The sequence below is a fragment of the Protopterus annectens genome, chromosome 14.part0 (assembly GCF_019279795.1).
Source record: "Protopterus annectens isolate FY-2018-M chromosome 14.part0, PAN1.0, whole genome shotgun sequence".
NCBI classification, from domain to species: Eukaryota; Metazoa; Chordata; order Ceratodontiformes; family Protopteridae; genus Protopterus; species Protopterus annectens.
Window position 1 is genome coordinate 251,595,195 of NC_056748.1, and position 21,209 is coordinate 251,616,403.

A 21,209-nucleotide genomic window follows, 5' to 3' on the forward strand; every position below is an offset into this window, starting at 1 on the left:
ACACTTCCCTGGTCACAATATCGACTTATTCATACCTGGTATTTTTTACACAGAGCTTTTTTAACCCCAAACAGAATTGCCAAAATGAATGGAATAGTACACTTTTATGTTGGCGTTGTTTACAAGAATGCAAAGTACATTGGATTGATGTATTCTATGAATGTTCATCCTTGAGTTTTTGGGGGGCTAAAGTAGAATAATGTATACACTTTTTATTTACTGATGTTTTCTTTAACAAAGTGTTTAATATTATTTAACATAAATGACAAAAATGGCATGATGAATATTAACTATATTCTTCTTTGTCCATCCTTGTGTTAGCAAGGAAATGCATTACCAAGAAATGGAACATATCTACTCTTCCAACTTTTGAAGACTTTCTTCTATTTTTAAAGGAAACTGCTATTAAAGAAAGTAAAGTAAAAAAGTAAGAATCCAACCTAACTTATTCATTAAGAATCCTTGGATCAAAGTGATTTTACTTATTGATTTATATCAAAAGAATCCTATTACTAATAATGGAGAATAATAATGGAAAACAAGAACAATTTGGAGCTTTATTTTTAACATTTTGTTTTCAGGCCTTTGTATATATTGTACATAGTTTATTTGGTTTATTCTTCATAAGAATTCATTATATCTTGCATAATGTATTTATGCTGTATTTGAATATATGTTGTTTGTTGAAAAATAAAAAATGAATATATATATATATATATATATATATATATATATATATATATATATATATATAAATTAAAAGAAAAATAACTAGCCTTTTATTTTGCATTTGTTACATATTTATGAGGGCGATATGCAGAAGTAAATTTTCAGCCATGGAGCAAGACAACATGAAATCACAGTTGATATTGGACAGATGAATGGAAAATGGGGGGATTTGGGATGATCAGAAGATTATGTTACAGGGATTCTGAGCTGTTTACAGGAGGACAATCATTGTCTCTGCACTCCAACATATTCACTTTGTTTTTCCATGCCTGGGAAAAACAAGTTTATCTTTATTTTAACTTTGCATGTTTTTCATATATGACATTTGTTGTTGTCTGCCAAGCAGAAGACTGGCTTAACTCTGCTATGAAGGACAAAGTTGGTAGACATTTCCAGAATCAAGGCTTCAGGGACACTTCACAATCAGGATCAGGCTCAATAAAACACTGCATGATGTTAAGAGCCCTGATATCCAGGCTGGAATTGTGCTGCCTCCTCAAGTATCAGTTCTTATAGTTTCGCCTTTGGAAGGTCATCCAGTTCAATATCAAAGGTGAGGAGTTCCTCTGCCACTGATTTATCACTGGGATCATAATACTGCTCGAGGTAGGGGTGTAGCAGAACCTCCTCCACAGTAATCTTGTTGTTGGGATTAAAAGTCAGCATCTTATCTAAGAGGTCCAGTGCTTTAGCATCAACTTTCGGGAACAACCTGTTCCAGAGAACTTTTGTTTTCTGTAGAAGGGACTGCAGGTAGTTCCAAGCCTTCATGTTAATAATGTAGCTAAGGCCATCTTGTGGCAGTGATCCAAGAATGCCTAATATATGGTTCAACTGACCAAAATAATCCTTCCCAGGGAAGAATGGGTGATCGGAAAGCATCTCTGCCAGGATGCATCCTAAAGACCAGATGACAATCAATTTTGTACAGCCTGTGGAGTTCAGCATGATTTCTGGGGCTCTGTACCATCAAGTAACAACATATTCTGTTAAAAAGCCAGTGTGATCATGCTCTGGGTCTGTGATACATGCCAAGCCAAAGTCACAAGTCTTGAGATAACGTGGTGTTAATAACTAAATTGGATGGTTTCAGGTCCTGGTGTAGCACACTGTCAGAATGGAATGGATATTCTTCAGGCCTCGCAGGATCTGGTAGAGGAAATTGTTGATGTAATCATTGCTCAGCTATTGAGTCTAACAGTTTTTACAGGTCTATCTCCATGAGGTCTTGCATAATATATATATCTCTCATAAATTCAATGGTAGAGGCAGGCAAGATATCGTTAATGCCGGTAATGTTTTCATGTCTGAAGCAAATTTTAATTTCTTGTAATGTATGCTGGCTGTATATCTGGTGTCCTAAGGGACTGATCTTCTTGATTACCCTGATCTTGTTGAAATGGCCAGGCCCCCCTTCCTGATGTACTGCAGGTCTGTGCAGCAGGTCCCCTCCAATCAAAATGATTCAATTCCTGCCTTTTCTTAGATAAGAAAGGGTCAAGTAAGTACTAGGCTAACTGCCTTTCTGAGACATCTTAAGCCTAGCCAATTTCCTTTCCAAAGTTGAGAAACGAACCTGTAACTTGTATCTGTGAGGTAAACACCTTAACCATTATGCCATCTCCCATCCCCAAAACAAACACAGTCTGTAAGGTAAACACCATAACCATTATGCCTACCCTCCCAACTTATTTTTTTCATTTAGACAGTCTTCCACATACTGTTAACCTGTTCATTTTTACATAGTTAATATGGTAACACCTCCCCCCATTTACACATAATAATCTCCTCTTTAAGTAAATATTTTTTTTAGTTCAGGTTCTCAACACTGGAATTAGCATTTTTTCAGGTTTCAATGTGTGTAAAGGTTTTTAACTCATACCCAATTATGATCTGAAGAAGCCACAACAGGGTCATTTTTCAGTACAACAAAGTAAATTATTAAGAAAATAGGGCAAAGGTATGGACAACATTGATGATATTCTTAAGGAAGGTTTTTAGACTAGATAACTCACAAACAGAAGTGTTATCTCTTTCAATGATTTAAATATATACTTTTCTTACATACCATCTTGAAGCTGATTAGTTAGTTAAATACTAGATATTCTGATTTCTGGAATGTCGCTTCACTGGTAGATGTGAGTCTACCTCTGATTGGAGGGATGCTCCATCTTACTTTTGCTTACTTTTGCTTTGATTGCTTAATACTGTGGGGAGTAGCTGAATCCAGGCTGTTTTCACATTGGTTGAAAGACTCCAAGTTTGATTGGAACTCTAGTCTCTTGGTTTACGACAATCATTATACATTAAGCTCATGGAGACCAATGTTGTCTCATATGCTAATGAGACTGTGGCAGCAAACCAATCACAGAGCCATCTACACACAAACCCTAATACACTATCACTAGTTACAGTTATTCTCCTTCCCATTGGTGGAATTCCAAGTGTTGAGCTGGCAGGATTGGACACTGTGAACATTGGCTTTTTCTGAGTGCTACTTCTCTAAAATTTACCAAAAATATTGATTTGAATGCAGATTGGCTTATGACACATAACCATGCTTTACAGTTAAATTTCAATGTGTTGTACCCCACCCCCATCCCATTCTGGATCCTTTTTAAACTCTAGGTATGTGGTTTTACAAACAGATCAGATGAAGTCCATTGAAATATTAGGATGAAAGTGGTTATTAAATTTTTTTTCTGTTCATTTGAAAGAAATATATATCTTTTGAGACAATAATAAAGACTCCATTGTGACAGTAACTGAAACCTAATAGTTTTCAGTTATATCTGGGTATATTTATTTCACTAGGTCAGCTTAGTACAAATTACTAACACTGCATATTGATATATTACTAGGGTCTGTAAGACAGCTCCTTGTTTTAACTTAATATTAGTTAAGGTCCAGGACAAAGGACTCACACTTATCATGCTTGGCATTTCTGGATCTGTCAGTTGTTTGTACAGTGTGCATCATCTCAGAGAGTGAGGTTTTTCCATTAACACTACAGAAAGAAGTAATACCACAGTTATAAAAGAGTTAGCCTTGGAACATAACAAATCTTAGACTGAACTCTAGCTGTAAAGGTAAGGTAACTAAAAAGGCAGCAGTGAAACAATTAAAGGCCTACCACAGTGCCAAATCTGTCTCAGTCTGATACATAAAAGTTTCAGGAAAGACACATCCTTGAAACTAGGTTAGTGTGTGTGTGCTTAGTGCCTTGCTTATAATAAGGGATTAAATAAATAAATTATTAAAATAATAAATTAAATATATATATGTGTGTGTGTGTGTGTGTGTGTGTGTGTGTGTGTGTGTGTGTGTGTGTGTGTGTGTATATATATATATATATATATATATATATATATATATTTATATGGGTTACCTTTAGTTTCCCGACAGACCACATCCCTGACACTCATTCCACTGACACGTCAAATCATCGACATTCCCCAACCCGATGTTACCCGAGCAGTAAGTAAACACTTGGTCATCTACTTGAACTTTGCCCCTTACCACCGCAGTAGTGCATTCTCAGAGTTGGTATATTTAGTAAGGGGGTGTGGGGGCAAAGCCCCCCACATCTGTGGGTCAGTTTTTTTGGGTAGTTTAGTCCGTCTGGATGGCCAAGTGTTTAGTAACCTCATGGGTAACATCGGGTTTGGGAATGTTGGTGATTTGACATGTATGTCAGTGAAATGAGTGTCGGGAAACTAAAGGTAACCCAATTTTATATATATATATATATATATATATATATATATATATATATATATATATATATATATTTATATATATATATATATGTGTGTGTGTGTGTGTGTGTGTGTGTGTGTGCGCGTGCATGTGTTTAGGTCCAGTTCATAAAGTTAACTATTCATAATGAAGTGTGGACTGTAGCATCAGAATACAGAGAGTTCATTATACCAGCAGTTCATTTGACTGACAATTCCTAATGTAGACAGAGGTAGGTGAGTTGGTGTTAGCTGTGGAAATACCTTTGTGTGACTGTTTGCCACCTAAGTTTTGATTAAGGGTTTGGAACGGGGATATACTATTGTGTGCGTGAGTGCATCTGAGCCTGTCTTGCATAGTTGCAGTGTTATGGCAAGGACTTTTCTAATGTAAGGTGCAGGGTTGGGGCAGGTGTAAGATTAGGGGTAGGGGCAGTGTTAAGATTAGCATGCATGGTTAAGGTGCTCAGACAAACTATGTCTTATAATATTTTGAGGGGTTTATTTGTTTTTATTTTATTTTTAATTTAAACTGATAACAAAATGAGGCTGCTGTTTTTTCTGATTAATTAAAAGTGTGGTCTGAGTGCTTTTCATCAGTATTGTAGTTCTGCATTTTGATACACATACACAGATATACAAACAGTTAAAATTAGGAACAGGGAATGCTCACTTGAATAAATGATTTTTCCTGCTGTACAAAAAAAAAACAAATGTTCATGTGAGTGAATCTTCTTCCTCAAGCAGTTTCTGTTGGCAGTCTTTTAAAAGGGATGGCACTGCAGCAGGTTAAGGGAATTTTCCTTATCCCGCTACTGTGCAATCCCAGAGTTAGAGAGTGTGTGTGTGTGTGTGTGTGTGTATATGTATATATATATATATATATATATATATATATATGTAAAGCTAGATATATATAAAATTAGCAGGAGGTGTGAGGGGTGCAGCCCCAGTCAAGAAAATAGAAAGGAATAATTGTTCACTTTTTTGAAGGTTCACTCATATGAGCATTCACTCAAAAACCAGTTGCTGTTTAGAGGTTTGCTCATATGAGTGTTCACTGTTTCATGAGACAGTCATACATACATAAACAAACATAATTACACACACACATTTACTACATATATATATATATATATATATATATATATATATATATATATATATATATATATAAACATTTTATATGTGTGTGTGTGTGTGTGTGTGTGTGTGTGTGTGTGTGTGTGTGTGTGTAGGTTTTGTTATATGTATTGAATGTTCATTTAGTCAACAACTTTCCTGTTTGTCCCATTTGGTTGACAGGTCAGCGGATCAACAGTGCTGGAGTGAAATCGCTGCCATATTGGGGTATGGAGAACATATTTTTATCCCACTGCTGTGCAGTCTTGGAGTTTTATATTCATGTTAACAGTGTGGCGGCAATGCAGCACTGCTTTTTTTTCAGTCCCCTACAAAAATAGTTATGTCTTATGCCTCTTTCACTGTCAATATTGTGGTGTTTGATGTTTTGTGGATGATAATTGGTGCTGTGATATTTTCAGCACCAATTATTTTACATATTCATACATTTACTTATATTTATTTTACTCCGTTATCATCTGTCAATGTGCAGAAACATCAGCATATAATGCATTGATTTCTGCATGTTGAAACATAAGAAAATAAAACATGATCACAAAAGGAAAATAAATGCTTTCAGGATTGATGAGCTAAAGAATATAAACATACCCTGACAGTATACAAACCCTAGATTGTCTGAATTGTTGTACTATTATGAACATTTTTTTTTTTTGGGGGGGGCAGGTAATGTGTAGGGTTGAAGATTTGGCAGAGTGAAGGTAAGGGTTAGCACAGATGAGTAAGGAAGGACAGGGGTATGCAATGATAGAACATACATATCTTTACTAATATGATTTTGTTCCATGTTTCTCTGGTGGTCATTAAATCCAAATACATTATTTGTACTGAAATTTCTAGTTAAAAACTGAAAACCAATCAGACGTGAATTTTAGTCTTTAATTTGCTTTGTTTCATTAAAATTCATCTTGGAGTAGTGACTTGTCACCAGAAAACATATAAATATATTAAGGTTAATAAAATAAATGTCATTGTAAGCACAGAAATGCTGTTGAGTAAATCAGATTTCACTGGAACCAGTTCATGTGTAATTAATTTGAATGTATTACTCTGAATGTGACTGATGTACTGTTCTCCACCAAGTGGAATTAAGCTAATTAAGTCTAAATGCTCAGAATTACATATAATTAGATTGGTGTGATATGAAGTGATGTTCTTTTGTAGTTTAGTTTATTAATAAATTATTAGAACATCAGAATCAATTTTACATTTCTACGTTTTATTTAGTTCTTCTTTAATTACTTTTTATTGCTTGGAATAAATTTGATTTACCTAATGTACACATAGGCTATATTTACCTCAATGTTGTCTGTTTAAGATTTACCCACCAAGTTGTCTTTATGTTTCAATAACTGAATTTATTACCAGAAAATCCTTCAGATAGTGAAGACTGATCATTTTTTGTTACTGTGGGCCAAGCTGTCATGACTATTTTTAGTGAACAAGCGAATCATAAAACTCTCATAGACAGCATGCAACTACATGAGGCAGAAACATTAGAAATAAAGAACAGCATAAAAGTCCTGCAAGGCAATAAGGTCAGATCATAAAAAAAATATCTGACAGCAACATTGCAGTGCCGCATTACTGGTAACAAATAAAAGTTGTGAATCCATAAAGCCCAGTCCCTTCTAAACATTTCCAACATTTGTTGTAATAACCCAGAATGGAATCACATCATCTCAGAATACCTCAGACATATCTCAGTTTCACATTCACCTGCTCGTTGTTAATGCCGGTAAGACTGTATCATAGAAGGTTAATGTCAGGTCTCTGATCATAAAATTGTTATAATGGATTAGAGACATGGACGGCAAAAAATTGACCATGAGAGCGAAGCTTGAGAGGTGAATCTTGGCATCCATGTGGAGAACACATTATAACTGTAGCATCATTAAAAAAGAAAGGCCAGAATGTTTTACTGGATTTAAAAATATCAAGTAAATATAATGGAAGGAAAATGTGAGGGGCAGTTTTTAAATGCTGTCCTAATTTAAACAAGTTACTTGCAGGCTAACCTTAACAGACATATGGGGAAAGATATTCAGGGAAAGCTGAGAGTGAAGGAATATCCCCTCCCTTCTACCGGATGATAACAGTACATAGGAGGTATGTAACAATTGTTATAGACCTCTGAAAAGTGCTCTTATTGTTGGGTCTCACACTACAGAAGATTGTTACAAGTCTAGCATTTTTGAGCATAATCATAATGCTCCATGCACTATAATGATATTCGGTGCGGTCTCTGTAGGTTAACAGAGAGCACACACCAGTACATGAAAGCTACCGAAGTGTACCTCGAAAATTCTTAGTGCAGGAAATCTGCAAAAAGCCTGACAAAATGGGGGGACAAAGGCTCAAAAATAGGGACAGATTTTAAATATTGCTCTTATAAACTTAGAAAGTTGCTGGTGTAACAGGGTTTATGTTAACATATATTTTCTGAAGAATTTGAAGTCTGAAACTGAAATGCATGTTGTTATTTAGTGACTTCAGTCCTCAGATCATCCCAGTGATTTGCCAGAAAACTGCAAATTTTATGAAGAATAGACCAAAAATATGAGGCAAAAGTCTGGACATTCTGCAAAAATCTGGACAGTTGAAAGTTATGTACCAAAGACATGTGGGCTCATGGATACTTAAGGTAGGATATCACTCAAATCTCAAACTTCTTCCAGTAAAATGGGCAAGATACTTAAGGTAGGGTATCTTCTTTCAGTAAAAAGGGCTAAAATGGGCTAATAGTCACAATTTCCTATAAACTCTAAAACTGCAAACACTTTCAAACTGTCACAAAAACCTAAACCACATACAATGTTTCATTTGTCTATCTCTGTCTCTTGTCTATCTGTCTGTCTGTCTTGCTGTTTCTGTCTGGTAGAAGTACAGCCATAGAGTAAGAATATTTAGTGACAGAAGGTATGAGTAGAATTGTTCCACCTTTCAAGTGGCACAGATTTAAGCATCTGATGGGATTCATAGAAATCTGTTCAACAGAGCACCGCAGGTTTGTTCAGCAGTTTGCACTGAATTGCATATCAGCACTTGTGGCAGGATAATGAGCTTCATACATTCTCAATGTCAGCACTGTTGTACAGAGTAAAGTAGTGTATGAAATCTACGTGGATATGTACTTTCCAGCAATGTCAAACAAAGCAGTATACGAGTGATAATTCTGCAGTTGTGCATTGCCTTGGTCCCAAATTTATTTATTTGTTACTTTTTATTTGCTATTTTTGATTAGCTGAAAAGCCCAGCTGGGCACAGATCCCATTTTTAGTGAAGGCTGAGGAGAAAGGCTCCATTACACAATCTGTGTAACACAATAAAGAAATCAGAAATGCATCATCATCATAATCGTCAACATGATCATCCTCATCATCATCAGCCCCCTGTTTCGCATTTTTTACATGGGCCCAGGGTGTCATGTCAACTGTCGCTAGGTCTCTCTATTCAGTGCCACTCTTCTGTATTCTTCAACACTCATGCCTGACTAACACAGAGATCTTCTCTCACATAATCCATCCACCTATTTTGCTGGATGCCATTGTTTCCTCTTGCTTTCTCCCTGTCAGTTCCAAATCTTCTTCTCCAGATTGTCTTCTGCTTTTCTGAGCATAATCTGTTCTCGTTTATCTTTTCTGCAATTGGAGCTACTTTGGATTTTGCTTTCATTTCCTCACAGCCATCTCAGGCCTGTCATCTCCACCACCTGTTGCTTCCTTATCTACTCTTCCTTTACATCCTAGGTTTCTGTACCATACAGCAGCACTGGTCTCTCCACTGTTTTATTTTTCATCTTCTTTGGCATTCTTCTGTCATATACTTCCCCTGACACTCTGTGCCAATTGGCTACAGCCAGTCTGATTCTAGCTTTGATCTCATTTAGACTTGTCTTCTTCTCCACTGGCACTCCCAGATACTTGAAGCTGTTAACCTGTTCCACTATTTTCCCTTCTATCTCAATTCTGATGTTCTTCTGAACTCCACCATTTCTTGCCATTATGACTGTCTTATCTGTACCTAGTTTCATCTCATGTGTCTTCAGTTTTGCATTTCATTCCCCATTCCTTTTCTGAAGTTCTTGCTCAGAGTCTGCCTGCAATGCCATATTGTGTGTAAATAGCAACTGTTGATCACCACTATGAACAGCAGTGGTCTCAGAGGTGAACCCTGATACACATCCATTCCTACTGAAAACCCATCTATGGGACCAAACACACTTCATACTTGAGTCACTGGGTCCATATACATAGCCTGCAGTAATTCTACCAATGATTCTGGTACTTCAGACCACCACAGTACTGCCCAAATCAGCTTTCTTGGACCTTGTTATATGCTTTCTCCAAGTCTAGGCATGCCCAGTCAGACTCTTTTCTCATTTCTAGCTTCTTCTTAACTATCTGTCTCATTGCAGACATCTGGTCAGTTGTGCTGCATCCTGATCTGAATTAAACTGCTCATCTCCCATCTTACTTTCTACTACTCTGTGTATTTGTTTAGCTATCAACCTCTCCAGAACTTTCATGCAATATGATAGGAGTTTGATGCCTCTGTACTGCCCACAGTTGTGAATATCCCATTTTTCTTAAACACTGGCACTAGTATGATTATTCTCCAGTTAACTTTGATACACCTTTCTTTACAAAATGCTTTGTGTACCCCTCAGGTGCCGTTTCTCCCCTATCTCAGCAGGCATCTTTATCATATCTGCTGTGACCTTATCAGAACCGCTGCTTTCCCTGACTTCATTTTCTTTACTGCTCTTCTTTCTTCTTCTGGTGGGCTCCTCCATTTCTCTCATTGTAGGCTGTGTCTGGAACAGTACAGTTTCTGTGGGGGTTTCTTCATTCAGAAGCTGCTGGAAGTTCTCCTTCCAACTGCCTTTGATGTCCTGTGACCGGTGAGCATGTTGTTTTTGGCATCCCTTATGAAAGGTATCTGACTATCTTCTTTATCTTTCTGTCTTTGCCTTGTAACCTGATATTGTTTCTTTGTGCCATCTACTGACCTACATTCTAATAGCTCATAGAGTGTCTGTAGTACCTTGTTTTTAGTTACTGAAACTCCTTTCTTAGCTTCTTTGTTAGCCAACCAGTATTCCTTCCTAGTCTGGTCCATCTTTTCTATCTCCCTCTTTTTTCCTGCATGCCTTTGATGATTTCCAAGACTGCTGCATTCCACCGCCAGCTTTCCTTATGTACCATATCTCAGCCACTTATCTGTTCTGTAGTCCTCACACATGCTGTTTCGAGGTGCTGCCATTCTTCTTCAGTTCCACCTATTTCCTCTTCTTCTTGAAGTTCTAGAGCCCTGAGTAATTCCTTAAACTACTGTGTTTTCTCTTCAGTCATTTTCCAGCTCTTCAGCCTGGTCTCTGTTGACCTTAGAGCCTTCTCTGACCACTGCTTGTAACTGATGGTGGCAACCAGTGGTTTATGCTGTGGGCTGACTGTTTTTCTGGGGATGACTTTGCAAGCGCTGTTTCTACTCCATTTCCTTTGTAGGAGGACGTCTACCTGAGTTACATGTTGGCCACTACTGTATGTGATCTTGTAACTGTCTCTCTTTCTGGACCATGTGTTGGCTGCTATCAAGCCATTTGTCTGTTGCCCATCCCATATGGACCAAGGCGGTCCTCATATCCTGTTCTGTCTATTCCAATATGTGCATTCAAGTCACCCATTATCAATACCAATTCATGCTGTCCTGCTTTATCTAGCAAGTCCTGCAACGGCTGTCTGAATCCACTCTTATCTTCACTATCACAATACTACTATGGGGCATAGTCTGAGATTATGAACATTGCCCTTTCCTCACATTAGAGTCTGATTGCCATTAGTCTGTCACTAATTCTGGTGACAGCCCTTACTGTCTTCTGAACCCCCACCATTTTTTGTGTGCCCTCCTGAGTAGTAGATTCGGGATCGCAAGCCAAGTGACTTTGCTGCACTGCCTTTCCATCTTGTCTTCTGGATACATAGGATGACCAACCTCCTCTTTGCCATTATGTCATCCATTTCCAAGCTGCATCCTGTCAGTGAACCTATGTTGAGTGTAGCAATTCTTAGATTATGTTTAGCACGTTGATTGGTTTTACATCCAGCTTTTGCTCAACAGAGATATCCAGGTAACCCAACTTGGGTAAATGTACACTGACTGGCCAGTAGCTTATTAATCCAGAGCTGCTGGACTTTATGGCAGAAACACACTGGCCAATAGGGGCACATCCACTCCTTCCACTGTTACACAGGCCCCTGATATAGGCCTCTTCCTCAACCCAATTATCACCAGCAAATAATCATGCCAATTTAGTGACATTAGTCAAAATGACCGAATTACCTAGAGACATATTTTACACATCAGGTGGCTAGGCCTGTCACAGCATGCACTATGCAAGCCATGTTCTCCTGTCATGAATATACTGTGCCAGAGTAGACGCCCAAAGCAGTTGGTTTATACAACTGTTTCCCTATAGGCCACCTGCTCACAACTCCAGTCTTTTTTTTCTGTTTTTTTTTTTTGTTTGTATTTTGGTGAGTTTGAGATGGAAACACTTAACATGTTTTTTGAAGGTGGAAGGAATCCCACAGGGACAGAGGGAAAAAGTGAAACTCCAAACAGGCATTGGATGGAGGTCAGGATCAAACCTTGTATCAACCATTATACCAACTGTACACATAATAAGAAGTTGATAATAATATAAGATATTAGTTTCAAAAACATAACATATTTAATAAGCAGAAAATGTGGGAGTGGGACTTCATCAAGAGATATTATGAAATTGCTGTTACTAATATGCGTATTTCTCTCAATCACTGATAGTACACAGCAGAAAGATTGCTTGAGTTTTGCAATTATTAGAGATTATTAGTTGTTAGAGAGGTAGAGATTGAGGTATAGTCAGCCGAATGGACACTGAGGAAGCAGAGTGGACTGATGGGGAAATTAGAGAAAGAGATACGCTATCACTAAATTATATATTAATGGAAGTGGTTGCATAATGCTGCAATGTTTGGATATTGTAATTTTTTGTGGAGAGCTTAATGTTATGGTCCCTGGTGTGTCGGTTATCTTTTTACAGCTTGGTAAAAAATAGAAATATTTTGCTTCCAGCTAAAGTTGCAGAGAGGGGCAAGGAAATACATTCATGTGCTTCCTCAATATATCGGTCATGCCCATGCAAATGCACTATTTAGGCTGACTTACATACCCTTCTCCCAGAATTTACTGCTTACACAAGGTGTACCATGTCACAGCAAGGTGACAGTATGTAAATTGGTTTTAAGTAACAGAAGTATGTCACATGTAGGCATGTCACATAAGAATGATTTCCTATAGTACCAGTAATGAAGAGAGAGTGGGAGAGATGATTTCCTTAGACAGTAAATATAACTTTGCACTTTATGGGAGGCTCTGTCTTTGGACAAGGCTATTACAAAAAGTAAAAAGGAGATGAGAGGCAATGTCATTGAGAAACAATAATATGTCTGGACATTATGATAAGTGGAGTATGTCCTTGGATGCAATCAAGCTGCAGATTACTTTGGATGGTGGAGAAGTACCTCTAGACAGCATTGAATTTACAGAATCCTGCACAGGACCAAAGACGTTAACACTGTTGTGCATTACAATGAAGGTGCATTGCTTTTGCAACACCATGCCTGTGAAGCCTCTCTATGAGTTCTGATAGGTAAGACTAGTAAAAATGTAGAGGTGATATAGCAACTAAACTAGCTGGGTCAACTAATAATGTACTCCATCTATAGGCACCTTATCCTGCTGTCCATAGGCGATCTTGTTTACATAGCATGGTGTGAATTGTATTTTCAACAATCCTAGCCACAGTCATTTTAACTTTAACAACATGAGGTGAAAAGGTTTGTGGTTTTGTTGTATAGTTTTCATACACTAGATTTTATTACATTACATTATGATGTCATTAGGAAAAAAATAATCTTAACCAGTTTGCTCTGGGTGGACACAACATTCCATGCTTTCTCCATACCTATTTTCCCTATTACCCCTTTTCCAACTGCTTTTTATCATGTTGGATATCTCCATTAGTTACCTCAGCAACAAACATTCCTTGTCTGTGCTGCTCTGATCTGTAGTAAAAAATGAATTAATAAACTGAATGTCCCTAAAAGTAAATGACATACACAATTCTTTCTTTGTTTGACAAACGTGCACTCATAGGGTAAGAATATTTAAGCTAAAGGGTGAAACAAGGTAAAAGTGAGCAAGGTCCACCTTTCATGTGGCACAGTTTTAAACATGGGATAGTATTCACAGAAGTCACTTATCCAACTGATGACACAGGATGGAGCTGAAGAGAATACATCACAGGAAGATGTTCTGAAACTTTCTCCACCTTCTCATTTATCCTTCTGGTGGCCCACCTGTTGTAGAAGGAAGTAGTAGTAGTTCACAAAAAACACAAAAACTGACAGGCCAAAAAAAAGACAAACATGACAGAGTGGACTACTGAGGATAATTAAAAAATGATGCATTGTAACTATTATGCAAGCAGGCCATAATTTCCAAACAGAAGATATTCAAAAAGATTAAGAGAGAAACTGCAGCACTTGCACAAGAAAATCAGTCAAAAATGTCAAATGCAAATCTGTTCATTAATGCAACAGATTCATGAAAAACATTATATAAACCAACCTTGGACTTTTTGGAAAAAGAAGTGACTGAGGATGAGCAAAATATAAATAACAAAACCTGGAGATTTTTTAAAGGTATAAAAAAGAAACATAGAAGTGGGAAAGAAAGACAGATCGGATATAGTGCAATATTTATGTAAAGGAGAAAGCCATACTATTAAATACAAAAACAGTTCCAAAGATATTTGAAGAGAAATACAAGCAAAGGCACCAGATATGAAACATTTCACAATACAAAAAATAAAATCACAAAGGCGGAACATAGGGGGATGTAGAACGGAAGATTAGTAAAGCAGAAGTTAAACAAACAGAAGCTGAAGTTATGGAATACCTGCTAAGTGAAGGATTTAGTGTAGAAGGTCTAACACAGGTTATGTGACAACATGATGGAACAATGAGTCCCCAAAGTAAGGAGAAACAGGTGGAGTGGGAGACATCTGAAGAAGAAGTATGGACATGGTAATGAAAAAGAGATTTAATATGGTGCAATATTTAAGCAAAGGAAAAAGCAAAGCTAATCTATACAAGACAGCAGCACCAAAGATATTTGAAGAGAAATACAGGCAAAGGCACACGGTTTACTATTGAAATGTCGAACGGCACTACATCTACTGTACTATAGTCGAACACGGAAGTTCGAAAATAGTAATGTCGACAACAAAAAAAACAATCTAGGAATGGTTTTAACATGGGTCGAGGTAGGTGTTCAGTATTATTCAGAACTACAAACATCTCCCCTACCTCGACCCATGTTAAAACACAGTCCTAGATTGTTTTTTTGTCGTCGACATTACTATTTTCGAACTTCCATGTTCGACTATAGTACAGTCGATGTAGTGCCGTTCGACATTTCAATAGTAAACCAAGGCACGCATATATGGAAAATTTCACAATACAAAAAATAAGAAAACAAAGGTAGAAAGTGGAAAAGAAGATTTGTAATGGAGAAATTAAAGAAATAGAGACTTAATTTATGGATTAATTGTAGAAGGGAAAGATACAGAAACTTAATGTATGGATTACCTGTGAACAGAAGGATTTAGTGTAGAAAATCTAACTCTGGTAATGTCACAGCATGATGAAACAATGAGTCCCTAAATTAAGGTAAAATGGGAAGCAACTGATCACTTGCCACATGAAGATACTCTGGAGCCTTCGGTAAGAAACCAGTACAAAATTTAATTTGGAGCTGCACAGCAAGTGAGGGGATAGGAAACAGTGGCAACCTTGACGCAATCAATGTTGTGGAATGATAGGCCAGTGAGTTCCCATATGAAAGACCAACTGATGATGCATGATGGAGCTGAAGAGAATACATCATGGGAAGATATTCTGAAACTTTCTTTAGAATGCCTGCAGGAAAAGGAGAATAAAAAATGTGCCCTCAGGTTAGAGGAAAATGATCTAAGGGAAGAGTTGCTTGCTTTAATACAGATGGATAGACATAATAAGATCAATGAAAGAAAGAGATTACAGAAAGTCAATAAGACCCCAAATGTTACAAAATCTGATATAATAAATGAACACAATAGTCAAGACTATCAACAAAAATTCATGTGATAGAACAGAGGTAAATAAGATGCATACTGTGCAGGTAAATTAATAACAGATAAAGTCTTGCCACAAAAATACAGGGCAATAAGGGAAAGGAAGGGGAGAAATCAAATGCCATCATGGAAGTATCGAATAGAGAAAACTATAAAGCAATTAAGGCAAGATGTATCACTGTTAGAAGAGTATAGAGGATGGAACAGATCAACAAACATACTTAGAAAGAAAAATATGATAAAAGCAGCACACAGTATTAGAAGAGACCAGTAGCTTTTGTACACTATTGCAAATAATAAACTGAAGATATCAGAACAGGCAGAAAAACTTAGAAGATATACAGATAAATAAAAATGAAAAGTACAAAATAAGCAATTAATTGATGACCAAAAAGTTTAATAGACAATTGGGAAACAAGGCAAAAGGAATAGAAACACACCAAAAAAGAAGAAATAGACATTTTGGAGAAATATCTATGAAGACCCTGTACTGAAATATAAGTAGTTCAAACATACAGGATATGAAATGTGATGATGTAACAGCCAGACTAATTGAAACAAAATCAAGAAAAGCTCCTAAATGGAAATCCCCAGGACCAGATGCAGTGCCTAACTTCCGGCTAAAAGTACTAACACCTTTACAGGAAGATTTTGCCCTGAGTAAGAACTATTTATATCCGTAGCCCTTCTCATCTTCCTTTTGTGAATTACTTAAAACTGTGTAGTTCAACAGATGAGGAGCTGAAAGCAAGACAGTAAGTGATCAAAACTTTCTCAGATGATTTAGGAATGACATTTAGTCTTGATAAATGTGCAAAAGCAACCCTTAAAGCAGGAAAGCTGCAGTACCAAGAAAATATCAGTCTGGGAGAGGAATGTGATATAAAGGAATCTAAGCAGGAGGGAGTGTATACATATTTAGGAACTGATGAAGGATCGACAATAAAACATGAACAAATATGAACAAGACTCAATAAGGAACATTTTAGAAGACTAAAATTAATACTCAAAACAGACCTGATGTCTAGGAGCAAATTCCAAGCTATAAGGCAATTTGCTCTTCCTTGTTCTAACTTACAGGTTTGGAGTGATTGACTGCCTCCAAAAGGTATTAGATCAGTTGTGAATATCAAATGATATATAAAGGTCAGTGTGTACCAAGATTATATATTCCTTCTTCTGAAGGGAGGTATGGGGCCCCTTGAAATTGATTACATGTATAGATCTGCAATTGTAGGACTGCTTATATCAAAAAGGTGCATAACAAGCTTTGCTCTCACTATAGGTCCAAATCATATCTTACACAACAAGCCAGACTAGCCACAGTGTGATCTCACTTACTATCTACCCTCCTCTACTGCTTAAATATTTTCACCAGCCTATGTAAGACTGACCTTAATAATCTAGAGTCCTGCAATAATAAAATAGCTAAGTTTGCAGCCAGTCATCTCCATAAAATTCATCATTACTCCTCTCTTCAGCAACTCAACTGGCTGGAACTTCCCAACCTGTTAACACTAAACCAACTTACCTTTGCCCACAAAGTCATACACAACCCCAGTATGTGCCCTGCACTTTCAAGCCTGGTCCGACCCAACTTTAACTGCATGTCCCTTAGGTCTTCCAACAGATTAATGCTAAAAGTTACCCAATCTCACAACTATCACCGTAAGTCCTTGGTCAATTGTGATTGATTCTTAAACACAAACTTGCCTTTGCTTTGGCTCATTAGCAGCAGTACAAAGAACTGCCTGCTCACACCCTTGTCCTCCCCTCCCCTTCCCTGTTTATTACCTTAAGACAATCCCAAAGTTAATAAATATTACCTGTGGCAGGCACCATTTTTAAAACTACAATCCACTCTGCTACAGGCCTCATGAGGAGCTCAGTGTCTCTCCAGTAAGTGTTTTACAACTGTAAATGCCTATTTATGTTGAATTGTAGTAGACATTTTACAACTGTATATGTTTATGTTGAATTGTGTTGGACATCTAATATGATTTATGCTTTATTATTGGAAGTTACTATGGCATGCTAGCATTTTGTCTGCACCAAGTTGTTTTTAGTATAATAGTATGGTCTATTTGCATAGCTGCACCTTGTTCACTAATGTTATTCATGTAATTGTGTTGTGTGTAGACAGCTCATACTGGTGTCTAATTATTTCTATATAATTGTGCTGTTACTGGTGGATAGAATCACATTAGACAACCTTGACAGAGTGCTGCTCGCTATATTTTTATCTGTGACTGCATAACTGTCTGAGGTTTCTTCTAACAGATGTTTTTCCAATTGGCTCAGTATCTGCATATACTAGTAGTTGGTTCAAGACATATTTTCCTGCATGCAGTAGCTATTTGCTCAGGTTGTTTTTTGTAATCTTTATAATATATCATTACCATCTCAAGGGGCTTACTCCTCTCTGTATTCTTCTTTTCTAGACCTAACACCACTCTTATGTATTCAACTGCGGTACCACCTTTATCATTCTTATAAGAAAAGTGCAGTCCGGGTCTGAACTGTCTGCAAACAGCTACAGTTAACTTTGAGTATGTGTCTACCTGTTTGAGCCAATATTCATTTTACCCTGGAGAGCACTCTTCTTTGTCTTGTAAGCACGCACACACACACACACACACACACACACACACACACACACACACACACACACACACACACACACACACACACACACACACACACACACACACACACACACACACACACACACACCAAATAATATCCATAACTGATCAATACTGTGTGTTTGTTAATTTAAACTGAGACCACAGTAGCCTACTGATACAAGGTTATCCTGTTTTTCCACCTGAAAAATGGTTAAGAAATGACTTACAGTTTCAGAGCAGTCCTTGGTCAATTGTGATTGTTTCTTAAACACAAACCTGTCTTTGCTTTGGCTCATTAGCAGCAGTACAAAGAATAGCCTGCTCACACCCTTGTTCTCCCTCCCCCTTCCCTGTTTATTACCTTAAGACAATCCCAAAGTTAATAAATATTACCTGTGGTAGGCAACATTTTTAAAACTACAACCACCCTCGTCACTATCATATGTTCATTTATCAGTTAAATGTGTTACCTGATTGTTTCCAGCCCCCTCATAAGAGCAACTAACAGGATTTCTACCTGCTTCTCTCCCCACCCCCAGTGGTCCCACCTTTATTACACTCACAAACCCCTCCCATCTTTCCAATAGCCAACCACAGTGCTAACCAAGCACTACCTTCTTCATCTTCCCACTACTATCACACCTCCTCAACTAACATGTACAAGCAAACCTTACCTATGCTCACTGCATGCTCTCTCCTTGCATATCTAACATCCTACCAAAGCTCCGTCATTCCCCCACTCAACCAATACCACTGTACTACTACTCACACCACCACTCATGTCTCACCCTCACTCAGCTCCCCTCCTACCAACTCAAGAACCATCCCTATGTACCCCCCACATATTCTACCAACTATATTACTCAAACATAAAGCATCCCTACAACTTAACATAGTAACCCTCCCACCATACCTATTACCCACAGAGCACAATCATAAAGTTTCCCTTATAAACAAACACATTCAAAAACTGAGAAAACTAATAACCTCATGCATATCAAAACTAGCCCTAAGTGGAGACATCCACCCCAACCCTGGCCCTACCATCTCCAACCACAATCCTCATAATCAGACTAGAAACCACAACTTCTCCCATATTACAGCCAATAGAAAGCCAAGTGACTTCCTTCTACTAAGCCTAAATATTAGAAGTATATCCAACAAAGTCCATGAACTCCATGCCACCATAGACTTGTACTCCCCAGATATAGTCATCCTGACAGAAACCTGACTAAAACCTCACATTACCAGTGAGCAAATACTCCCTAGAGGTTACGGCATACTAAGAGTAGACCAGTTAAACAAGAAAGGAGGTGGTGTAGCTATAATATTTAAACAGTATCTAAACATCCAGATCTTAAAATCATCAGCTCCACAAATAGGCAATGAAGAAATAATATATACAAACCTCAAAATAAACCAAAACAAAACCATCAACATAATTGGATGCTACTTCCCACCTGGCCAAAACATCCCTCCACTAGAAAACCTCCTCAGCTGGTCTACCCACCATCTCCCCCAAGAAACTATAATTTTAGGTGATTTCAATACTGACTGTCAATCTTGTTTTGGCAACCATCCAACCCATCATGTAAACCTTCATGGCTTCACCCAATTAGTCCAGTCACCAACCAGCATAAATAAAAACTCCAGCAAGCACACTACCCTGGATTGGATACTAGTCAGTAAGAGCCCCCAGTCATATATAACAGGCTGCTTATCAGATAGCCTCAGTGATCACTCCCCAACATTCCTACTCAAAAAATACCTATACCAAGCTAAACCTGTCATCTACCATCAAATATGTAAAAAACTAAACTTTAACCCACTCACATTCATTTCAAAGAATGTAACTGGCATCCTCTAAAGTACCTCAGTCTTGATGACGCAGTTGAATTTTGAAATACTACCATCTTGAGCATCCTTAATTACCATGCCCCCATAACACTTTCCAGAACCAAAGCACAACCCTCCCATGTCTACAGAAAACCACTAAGTCAGAAATGAAAAACACCGATAAAGCCTGGGAGCACTGGCACAAAACCAAAACCCCCTCAACTAGACAGAAATTCCTAGAACTACGCAATAGAGTCAAAAAGCTAATAAAACACGACAAATTCCAATACTACCAGTCTGCCCTAGACTCCTCCCAACACAGCCCCAAACAATTCTGGTCCTCCATAAACACCATCCTCCACCCAAGTAAAGTCAGTACTCCACCTCCTAACATCCCTCACTCCTCATTCAACACACACTTCACACAAACCATACTATCACTAGCTAAACAACACAACCCCCCTCCCTTCCAACCCATGCCTTCAACTAGTAATCTTCCCACTGCCTTCTCTTTTTCTCTTGTACCTACCTCCAACATAAAAAAACTCTTAACTAAACTTAAGCCCACCAAATTAGCAGCAGACAGCCTCCCAAGTGAATACCTACAAATTGCAGCTGATGCTCTGGCCTACCCAGTATCCATCTTGATTAACCGATCTCTGTCAGAAAGTTACGTTTCCACACTGTGGAAAGTATCACATATAATTCCCCTCCACAAAGGCGGACCCTCCACAGAACTAACCAGTTACCACCCCATATCTATTTTCTCTTCACTCTCCAAAATACTAGAGAGATGCAAACACTCTCAAGTCTCAGACTACCTCCTTACTAACAATCTCCTTTCCATATTCAGCATGGTTTCTGACCAAACCATAGCACCACCACTGCCTTAGTCTCCTTTACTAACACTATCCTTCAGCA

At 37.8% G+C, this 21,209-nt stretch overlaps 1 pseudogene; it reads right to left on the reverse strand.

Annotated features, from left to right (window-relative positions):
- Positions 1-1,185: 1,185 nt before the first annotated feature.
- LOC122788648 overlaps positions 1,186-21,209 on the reverse strand; it is a 97,320-nt pseudogene continuing 77,296 nt past the window's right edge.